This window comes from Myotis yumanensis, unplaced genomic scaffold, assembly GCF_028538775.1.
Source record: "Myotis yumanensis isolate MYYU_CA2020_CCGP unplaced genomic scaffold, mMyoYum1.0.hap1 SCAF_3, whole genome shotgun sequence".
In the NCBI taxonomy this organism is placed as follows: Eukaryota; Metazoa; Chordata; class Mammalia; order Chiroptera; family Vespertilionidae; genus Myotis; species Myotis yumanensis.
In genome coordinates this window covers 31,011,022-31,022,409 of record NW_027223754.1, presented here as the reverse complement: position 1 = coordinate 31,022,409, position 11,388 = coordinate 31,011,022, and the positions used below count along the sequence as shown (strand labels likewise).

Here is an 11,388-nt window from a genome sequence, read left to right as displayed (position 1 = left end):
CAGGTATGGAAGATCACCAGGGTGGAACGCTCCTGGTGCCTAGCATGGTGCTGCTCCAGAGGGTTGGCCCCCCTGACCTTTCCTCCCTAGAGATAACATCTGTACCTCAGTTGTTTTCAGCTCCCCTATAAGCAACAAAACTCAGGTCACCCTCAGGACCAGCTGCATTGAATAATGAGCCCCTGCCCCTGTGGGCCCAATCAATCAGTGGTGACCACAACCCTGAAAGGCCACACCTGGAAAACTGCTGAATATTCTATTAAGATCTTCTCCTGGGACCTTCCCTAAAACCTCCACCCTGAAAACCCTGAGCACTGAGGACCCAGTGTGCTCTCCCTCCCCCGGAGCATGCTGGTGCCTCTCCCTGACCCAGGCACCTTACCATCAGCTTTCTCACTCCCAAGCTCCAAGGGCCCTTCCTTCACCACTATAACTTGTAAAGAGTGTTTCCTACCTCTGTGGTTTACCAAATAAATGTTTTCTTACAGTTTGGGTCTTGGCTCTGAATTCTTTCCTAGCCAGAGCCCAAGTACCAAGGTTGCTGAACCCAGGTTTGGCCTGACCCCACCTGGTGCCGTTTCCATCACCAATAACACTAAGATTCTGGCTATTAATGGTTAGAAAGCTGGGGAAGAGGAAAGACTGTAAAGGAGAGGTTTCTAGTGTCATTTTTGTTGTTGTTGTTTGTTTTGGTCATTTTTACAAGAAACCATTTTATTTTATGTTATATCTGAAAAATGGACAGCCATCACCATTTAAAACTTTGGAGTGAAGCCCTAATCGGTTTGGCTCAGTGGATAGAGCGTCGGCCTGCAGACTGAAAGGTCCCAGGTTCTATTCCGGTCAAGGGCATGTACCTTGGTTGCGGGCACATCCCCAGTAGGGGGTGTGCAGGAGGCAGCTGATTGATATTTCTCTCTTGGTGTTTCTACCTCTCTGTCCCTCTCCCTTCTTCTCTGTAAAAAAATCAATAAAATATATTTTAAAAAAAAAAAACTTTGGAGTGAAAATTTGACTTTGGCAGTTGCAATGACTATTAGCAAAATCTTTCCTCCTTCTTTTTTTAATAGAGTAGACCTTGAAATGCTTCTAAAATATTCAGCATGTGGGATTTGGTATTTATTTTAGAGAATGCTGATGCAGAACTCGGAGCTCTAGTTTGAACACCGGTAGACGGTGTTGTTATAGAAAAGTGAGAAGCTAGGAAAATTCCAGGACAAGCTGAATAGGCAAACTAAGACAGTTTGCAGACACCTAGTAAATCCTATCTTCCCTAAACCAAGGACACTTAAGGGTAAATGGTTTGTGCCTGGCCTGTGTGGCTCAGAGGTTGAGTGTCAACCCAGGAACCAAGAGGTCACTGGTTCAATTCCTGGTCAGGTCACATGCCCAGGTTGTGGACTCAATACCCAGTAGGGGGTGTGCAGGAAGTCTCTGACTTCCCAGTGAGCCAAAGCAGCCCAGCCTAGGCTCTCCTATTGCTTCTTCTATGTCCTTCCTTGTTTCAGGGCCCTAAGTATGTTTTTGCTTTGGTCAATACATTCTTGCTTGCTTTTCTACACCTTGTGTCTTGATTGAAATCTTTTCAAGAAGACGAGAACATGCCCTGACGGGTTTGGCTCAGTGGATAGAGCGTCAGCCTGCAGACTCAAGGGTCCTAGGTTCGATTCTGGTCAGGGGCATGTACCTTGGTTGCAGGCATATCCCCAGTGGGGAGTGTGCAGGAAGCAGTTGATCGATGTTTCTCTCTCATCGATGTTTCTAACTCTCTAACCCTCTCCTTTCCTCTCTGTAAAAAATTAATAAAATATATTTGAAAAATTAAAAAAAAAAAAGAAGACAAGAACACCAAGGTCTCCTCCTCTTCCCAGTAACAGTGTGGGCTGAGGCCACTATGTGTTTTTTGTAAGAGGGAACGGGACCCTTGGCCCTCTTCGGTAAGTGCTCTGAAACTCAGATGGGGCAGAGGTGTGAGGGCATCTCATCCATTGCTCATCTCATGCATGACAGGTTACTGTTAGACTTACCTTTCCTAACTACCACTTTGTTCAGAGACCTGCCATGCTCTCTACTTCCTAATCCACAAGTTGGAACTCTGCCCACGATTACCTGCTCCCGCCCCCCCTTCCCCCACACACACACACACACTGGTCACCCTTTTCTATGATAGCTTTCCCACCCCCTTTCCCTTTATGGCCCTATCCTGCTTTCTTTTCTTGCCACTATCTAAAATTGTCTTACTTATTCACATGTTTAGCTGTGCCAGCTTCCTCTCTAGAATGTAAGCTCCATGAGGAAGTGCCAGAAGCCAGTCCATCCTTGCTGCTTGACACAGTCGCTGCAGGGAAGAAACATCTGCACAGCATATGTTTCAAGGGACCTGGAGGACATGGCATACTGTTCTTAATATGTTTGCTCCCCTTAGCGCTATGTGTTTTTACCAAGGTCACCTCTCCGAGAAAGGTTATTTCCCCAGGCAGGGATTTTTCCCTGAAGTTAGGGAGGGGATAAAACTCCTTAACTAAATGCCAGGCGGGTAGTTAATCACTTTAACTACCAACAACCACAAAATCTTAAGCTACATAATCTTTACTCCCTGGAATGGAGATAAGAAACGCCCTAACCTTTGGAATAGAAATTGACAGGATTAAAATCAACTGGTATAAATGCAGATGTAACAAGACAATAAAAGACAGAACTTGGCTGGAGATCCTGGCTAGAGATCCTGGCTAGGCTGCTGATCAACTGAACGCTGTCTCTGTATCATTCCTTCTTCGCCAACTCCATCCACACCTTTGGGAACCCCTGCACCTCTGGGGTTGGACCTCGACATATGGCTCCCGAACAGGATTCACCTAGGTCCAAAGTGGAAAAGCAGCTACAGGTCATCGCGGTGCTACAGTATGTCCTGACCTTCCTCGTGCTGGGAGTAGCCTGCAGCATCATCCTCGTGTACATGTTATGCACCGACTACTGGTTCATCGCTGTGCTCTACTTCACCTGGCTGGTGTTTGACTGGAACACGCCCAAGAAAGGTGGCAGGAGGTCACATTGGGCCCGAAGTTGGGCTGTGTGGCACTACTTTCGAGACTACTTTCCCATCCAGCTGGTGAAGACTCACAACCTACTGACCACCAGGAACTACATCTTGGGATACCACCCCCATGGCATCATGGCTTTGGGTGCCTTCTGCAACTTCAGCACAGAGGCCACGGAAGTGAGCAAGAAGTTCCCTGGCATAAGGCCCCACCTGGCCACGCTGGCTGGCAACTTTCGGGTGCCAGTGCTGAGGGAGTACCTGATCTCCGAAGGCTTCTGCCCGGTGAACCAGGACACCATAGACTACTTGCTTTCAAAGAACGGGAGTGGCAATGCCATCATCATCGCACTGGGGGGCGCAGCCGAGTCCCTGAGCTGCGGGCCCCGGCAAGAATGTGGTCACCCTGCGCAACCGCAAGGGCTTTGTGAAACTGGCCCTGCGACATGGTGCCGACCTTGTTCCCACCTACTCGTTCGGAGAGAATGAGGTCTACAAGCAAGTGATCTTTGAGGAGGGCTCCTGGGGCCGATGGGTCCAGAACAAGTTCCAGAAGCACATTGGCTTCGCCCCGTGCATCTTCCATGGTCGAGGCCTCTTCTCCTCTGACACCTGGGGGCTGCTGCCTTACTCCAAGCCCATCACCACTGTCGTGGGTGAGCCCATCACCCTTCCCAAGCTGGAGCACCCGACCCAGCGGGACGTCGACCTGTACCACGCCATGTACATGGAGGCTCTGGTGAAGCTCTTTGACAAGCACAAGACCAGCTACAGCCTGCCAGAGACCGAGGTCCTGGAGGTGAATTGAGCCAGCCCTCAGCCAGGTGCTGGGAGGACCCCGCTCCACCGCAAGCCCTTTTCCTCCAAGTTCTCGAGTGCTTTTTGTTCTCTACATTTGGAAGTGTCATGGGTGTCTGTGGGTTCTTTAAAATAAAACTATTTTATGCTAAAAAGTATTTATTATTTCTCTGTAATTCAAATTTTTTTATTTAATTAAATCTTTATTGTTTAGATTTTTAAAAAAATGCTTTGAGTCAGGAAAGAATGGGTAAAGTCACCATCCTGGTGAGGCCAGAAGTGATGCCTTGCAAACACATCACAATCAGCCATGCTCCACACCCTCACTCACTGAGCTTGCCTTACTTGAAAATCCCCCCAGTCCTGTATGTGTGTGGGTGACTGGCAGCCCAGGCACCCTTCCTCAAATCACAACACCCGCCCCTGCCCCCCCACCATCACCACCTCTGGTGAGCCCTTTCCAGTTCTTTCTCTGCCTTCCCACCACCCTCTCAGCCTCTTCCATGCAGTTTTGCCTGTGAGAATTTCTAACTGGCTCATTTTATTCACCACTAGATGCCCGGTGCACAAATTTGTGCACAGGTGGGGTCCAGCTGGCCCCACCCACATTGGGGGGGTGGTCAGGGGTGGGGCCGGCCAGGCGGAGGGGCCGCGGGCTGTTGGCCGGCCAGCCCCATTCCCTGGTTGAACTCCTGGTCAAACTCCCAGTCGAGGGGACAATTTGCATATTAGCCTTTTATTAGATAGGATTATCTTATTGTTTGTTCCTGTAGTAATTTAACAATTCCCTAGAGACAGGGCACATGTTTTAAGCTAATTCTGTGTCCCAGCTCACTACACCTTTCTCAGCACAATCCATTATTCAGTAAATAGGGGAATGTAGGCCCATGGGAATGAGGTCTTTGTGTTTTGTTCTCTGGTGTCTCCCAAGTGCCTAAAACTGGAACATAGTCAATCAAAGCCTATTTGAATACATTTGTTGATTAACCCAATGTTTTCTCCACTTGAAAAACTGCTGCATTCAAAGCAGGGTCTGGGGAAGGGAGGGACTTCCAGCACCTAGCCCCAGTGCCTGGCATGTGAATTCACTCAGCAAGTTTGTTTAAAAAAAGGTCTTTTTTTAATTGTACAGCACATGGGAAAAAAACCTAAATTTAACCAGGAGAATGTCTCCAACTTTCCACCACTCTTAAAAATTTTCTAAAAGGTGGTCAATGGCCTTATTCATACTCATGAAGCAGAACTGAGGAAGGAGGTAAGCTCAGAGTGAAGAGTCTGTTTAAACTAGCTACTTACATGCCAAGTGTGGTGTTTATTTTGCCTGGATTTAAATCACTGGCCTAACAGGGTTACCTTTCTTCCAATTGCTAGATGAAATGTACCTAAGGCCAAGAAAAGTATGTAATTTCTTTTTCAAAAGGATTCAAACTGAGCAATTTGGGGACTGTCTACAGTTAAAGGAAAAGAAATAAGAAAATGTGGTTTCTTCTCACAGATTTTGCAAAGTAGCTTGGGAGCATTTCTAGGTACTTTGTTGTAGAACAATTCTACCTTTTAAATTGCTTTCCTTGAAAACACACGAGGCCCTTGCCAGGTAGCTCAGTTAGTTAGAGCATAGTCCTGATATGCCAAGGTTGTGGGTTCGATCCCCAGTCAGGGCACATACAAGAAACAATCAATGGCCCAGCCAGCGTAGCTCAGCGGTTATGCGTGGACCTATGAAACAGGAGGTCACAATTCCATTCCCAGTCAGGGCACATGCCTGGGTTGCAGGCTCTTTCCCCAGTGTGGTGCATGGAGGAGGCAGGCGATTAATGATTCTCCCCCACCTCCCCCCCTTCCACTCTGAACTCAATAAAAATATATTGGGAAAAGAAACAACTAATGAATCCATAAATAAGTGGAACAATGAATTGACATTTCTTTCTCTCTCTCTCTCTCTCTCTCTCTCTATCTACTATAATGAAAGCATAATATGCTAATTAGATGACCTTCTGGACGAAGCCAGAGTTCGAGGGCTGAGCCCCTTGCATGAATTTCGTGAATCAGGCCTCTAGTTAATGCATAAAAAAGAACTTGCCTATCTATTATGTGTTCATTCAGCAGATAGGAATTGAAGCACTTAGCCCTGACATAGGGATAGAGCAGTGAGAAAGATAGCCAATAAAATAAACAAGCAAAATACACAGTGTCCTAAATGATTAAGAGTTAAATGGACAAAAATAGAGCAGGGAGGTAGATAGAGAATGAGGTCTGAGAGTGGATGCAGGGGGTTCAACAAAATCCTCAGGACTCCTTCCAACTGACAGCGGGCTCTGCCAGCCAAGAGGTGACTCTCATCCTCATGGTCCTGGTTAGAGCTCCAGCCATCACACCATATTCCAAGCAGCAGGAGTAAGAAGAGTGGACAGAGGGCAACCTGTTGGCACATGACACTTTTGCTTACATACCATTGGCCAGAAGTTAGTCATCTGACCCTACCTAACTGTAAGGAAGATTGTGAAATGTAGTCTTTAATCTGAGTCATTCTGTACCCAGATAAAAAATCTCTAATTTTCAAAAGAGGAGGAGGGATACATGTAACAAATTCAATTGAAACTGTTCAAAATACATCAATCACAAAAATATTATTTTCTCCTGGCAATAGGTCTGAATTATGTGCCAAATCTAACTGATAATCTCACTGGGTTCGGCAGACACATGTGTTGGTGGTAATAACATCTGCAAGGGTCACTACAGAGAAGAATAGCAGTGGTGTGTGTGTGTGTGTGTGTGTGTGTGTGTGTGTTATTTATCCTGCTTGCCCAACACCCTGTCAACATTGGGTGATAAAGTTTGATCTTTACTCATGCAGTGGGTGGAAATATATCTCATTTTCATTTGCATTTCTTTAATCATCAGTAAGATCAATTTTTTTAAAATCTATTGGTCATTAGTGGTTTGCTGTTGTAGTTAATTGCCTATTTATAACCTATACACATTTTAAAATTAGGGTCTACTATAGGGTTGACATTCTTCAAAATAAGAAATTGGGAATCATGTGTATCATATGTAAATAACTTTCAAACATACATAAATACAAAACATGTAAATTATAAACACTTGTAAATAAGTTCCTTTGCTATATAATATGTAAAAGCTTATATGTATATACTAGAGGCCCGGTGCATGAAATTTGTGCATAGGTAGGGTCCCTAGGCCTGACCAGTGATTAGGACCCATCTGTAGGGTGACCGACAGAGCGATGGGGGGTGCCCACTGGCACCCACCTCGGCTGGCCTGGGGCTTGCAGGCTGGGGGTAGCTCCTGCATTGAGCATCTGTCCCCTGGTGGTGAGTGCACATCATAGCGACCGGTTGTTCTGTTGTTCGGTTGATTTGCATATTAGGCTTTTATTATATAGGATTTGTCATGTAAGTATGTCAACCTTGTTTATGATGAGTTTTATTTTTTATCACACAAACATTTTGTGTTTGCATCTAACCAAATGTACCAACTTTTCCTGCAAAGTTTTTGGCCATTTCAATATCCATCTTGGTCCCCTCCTTCAGTTTCCTGCTAACGGCCTGGGCTCAGCTGGGTGAAAAGAAAGAGCATGAGAGGATCTGGATTTCCAATCGAGATTGGCCACTTTTTAGTAAGCAACTCTGAGCAAATGCCCCTAATGGTCCTGCACTTCAGTTTCCTCATCTATCAACACCGGATGATACTGCTCCATCAGTGTTGTGAGTGTGTGACCCTTTACACAGGGAGTGCACAATACATGTCAGCTCCCTTATTTCCTCCTCTGTGGGGAGCCCCTACCCACCCTCCCCTCCTGCCCCAGTTCTACTAGCATCCCCTCTGCCAGCAGGGTCCACACTCAATACGATGAATTAGGCCCTCAGGAACAACAAAGTATCCCAGCTTGAGCAGGAAATACTAGGTACTTATTGAGTCTGTTTTACTTTTCAATTTCAGATACCCACCCCCTCCCACGATTCTGCTCTTTCTCTTAGACCTTCCTTCATCCTCTTCCTTCCCACCATGGAGCTAATGAGCAGGGTCTGGATTCTCTACAACAATCCAGAGCTGGGACATCAGTACCGCGGGACTGCTGAGTGAACAGAAAGACTATTAGGCACAGACATCCAACACATAGATTGGGGGTTGGGAGGAGAATCTAGTTGTTTGGAAACTCCTTTCCCTGCTTCAAAAAGGCATAACAAAATATCGAAAGCTATAATGAGGTAACAACTGCAGTACCGGCTGCTATTTTATATCAACAATCTGCCAAGACCATTTCCTCTTAGATTTCAGAATGTATTTTTATTTCATGCCTTCCACCAGCTCATTCTCTATTTATTATAAAAATTACCCTAAGACTTCAAAGCAAATTTAATGGAGTTTTAAAAATATGGAAACAAAATCAATACAAAGTTCAAAAATGGTAGGTTTCTGCCCTGGCCAGTTTGGCTCAGTGGATAGAGCGTCGGCCTGCAGACTCAAGGGTCCCGGGTTCGATTCCGGTCGGGGGCATGTACCTTGGTTGCAGGCGCATCCCCGGTGGGGAGTGTGCAGGAGGCAGCTGATCGATGTTTCTAGCTCTCTATCCCTCTCCCTTCCTATCTGTAAAAAATCAATAAAATATATATATATATTTTTTAAATGGTAGATTTCTGATGAAAGGAATCGTCTAAAATGAAATAAAAATGTGTGGTGCTATTCAGTATAGGAGGGGAGGTTTCAGATCCTGTCTTGTTTACCATCAGCCCATCTTCTGCTCATCTACCATCTGCTATTACTAATCCTGAACCATTCACGCTTCAGGCAAAGTTTAGGACTATTCCTGCCCATGAGTCGCATAACTGGTCCAGGATCAGTACTATACCACCTTCTGTGATGGTATCTTCCGGGTAATCCCATTCTTTTTTTTTTTTTTTTCACCCCATTCTTTCTATCCCTAGTTCAGCTTGATCCACTTCTGGGTAATTCCATAGGTAAAGCCCACACTGTGGGTCATCTATTCTGCCCTAACAGCAGTTTAAGCATTGCTAGTCACCCTTCTTTGTCTCAAGATGGATGCTGGTCTTTATATTTCTTTCCCCATGTTCCTTGGGGACAAGGACAAGGACCACTTTTTCTCTGGTGTATTCGTTTGCTCAGGCTGCTATAACAAGTACCACAGACCAGGCAGCTTAACCAACAGGAATTTATTTATTCATAGTTCTGAAGGCTGGAAGTCCAAGATCAAGGCAGGCCTGGCTCCTTGAGGTGTTGCTGGTGCTACTGTTCGGTAGGGGACCCCACGGCCAGCTGCCCCATCTCTAGATCTCTAGCCGGCAGCATTCCTCATTGGGGTAGAAATCTAGATGCAGAGACATGACAGCTTCCTTCCCTCTTTTGGGTAACAGATCCATGTAATTGGTCTATGCCTTGCCTCTCTGACTGATCTTCAAGTTTGAAACCTTGTCATGGAGGACATGTACCTCTGGGAAGGACTTTGAAAGGGCTTCCAGGGACAAAGAAATAAGGGGTACAGGTCAGCACGACTGCAGGGCAGGGTCTCTGTCCGTCAGGTCTCAGCCTCAGCTGGATAAGGGTGTGGTTGTGGGTGCTCCGGAGCTTAACAGCCACCCTGGCTTCCCACCACCCTTTGGTCTCTAGCCCACTGTGGAGAAGCCCCTTTTCTTTCAGAGCCCATGGTTTCACCTGGGCACAACTAAACAAAGGACCCCTCTTCTGCGTTCCTTTAAGAATTGGGGTCCTTAACATCTGGTCATTCCCTGCAGTTCTTTTTAGTTTTTAGGATGTAGCTATAGGGATGTTTTTCCTCGGGGTACGCCAGCTGTTCTCAAAGCCCTGAGGACCTTCATCCTTCCCTGTCATCTAATATTTAGGTTTAAGTTTTTCTTTCAACTTCCTCTTGCAAAACAATGTGACCTTCCCCATGCAGATAGAAAAAGGAACTTGAATTGCTTTCAATTTTTCAGTAATTGATTGAGCAAATTTTGAATTTTTTTTAAAACATTGTACATGAAAGTGTTTTCTAAGTTGTGCTAATATGTCCATTGTTACCTCTTCCATCTCACTGATGGTCAGCTTTGCAGACAATGGATGGAGAATCTGATCACAACTCACCGAGGAAAGGAGCAGAGGGTTTTTTGTGTTTTTTTTGTTGTTGTAGTTAATCCTCCATTGCTTTTTAAGAGGGAGGGAGGAAGGGAGGAAGGGAAGGAGGAAGGGAGGGAGGGAGGGAAGGAGGAAGGGAGGGAGGAAGGGAGACAGACACATCGATTGGTTGCCTCCCCCATGTACCCCAAGAGGAACAATCCAGAGTTAACCTGCAACCCAGGCACATGCCCTTGACCAGGAATTGAATTCTCGATCCTTCAACCCCTCAATGCACAGGCCTACACTCCAACACTGAGCCAAGGCAGTCCTGGGCACTGAAAGGTCTCCGGTTCCATTCCCGGTTAGGGCACATGCCCAGGTTGTGGGCTGGATCCCAGGTCAGGGTGCTTCAGTGTTTTCCTTTCTTCCTTCCTTCCTTCCTTTTTCTTTCTTTCTTTCTTTCTTTCTTTCTTTCTTTCTTTCTTTCTTTCTTTCTTTCTTTCTTCCTTCCTTCCTTCCTTCCTTCCTTCCTTCCTTCCTTCCTTTCTCTCTCTCTCTCTCTCTCTCTCTCTCTCTCTCTCTCTCCCTTTCCTTTCCTCTCTAAAAAAATAAATGAAAATGTATTTTTTTAAAGGAAAAAAATTACTCTTTGAAAATATTACTTGTCCTGATTTTTTAATGGATACGCCCACTTAAAAATATTCCTCTTCTCATTCTGTACATTTCTCGTTTTCTTATTCCTCACTAATTCTCAGCTCAAATTTTCAGGGATGATATGTAGGGTTAGGAACAGAGGTAACGTTCCTCCTCTGGGCAACTGTCATTTCTCCATCTCTCTCCCCACAATGCTCATTAACACCCACTGTACCACTTCCTCCAGGAACCTGCTCCCCCACACACCCACCCGGAAACTGCTCTTACCCACATCACCCGTGACCAATCCAAGTCATTCCAGTTTTTCAACCCATTTGTGGCCTTTGACCCGGTTTCCAACTTCCTTCTTGAAAATCTGTAACCCTGGCCTCTCCCACCTCCTATCACATGTCCCTGTGCTTCCCTAGGTATCTACCCTCCATCACGTGTGTTTGCTTTTTATTTATTTTTTAAAGATTTTTATTGATTTCAGAGAGGAAGGGAGAAGGAGAGAGAGAGAGAGAATCATCAATGATAAGAAAGAATCATTGATTGGCCACCTCCTGCACACCCCCACTGGGGATTGAGCCCGCAACCCAGGCATGTGCCCTTGGCCGGGATCAAACCTGGGACCCTTCAGTCCATAGGCTGACACTCTATCCACTGAGCCAAGCCAGCTAGGGCTGTGTTTGCCTTTTAAATAGACTCACCATCCATGTGCAAAGTATCCTATAAATCTTTATATGTGCATTGAAACTTCTATTACATATCATGTTGGCTAGATGTCCTTGGAATAGACTTTGGCCCCACTGGAATCAAACCTAAAT

The 11,388-nt window shown here is 45.7% G+C and overlaps 1 pseudogene; it reads left to right on the top strand.

Annotated features, from left to right (window-relative positions):
• The first annotated feature begins 2,833 nt into the window (after positions 1-2,833).
• Positions 2,834-3,845, top strand: LOC139005868 (diacylglycerol O-acyltransferase 2 pseudogene; annotated as a pseudogene).
• Positions 3,846-11,388: the final 7,543 nt, after the last annotated feature.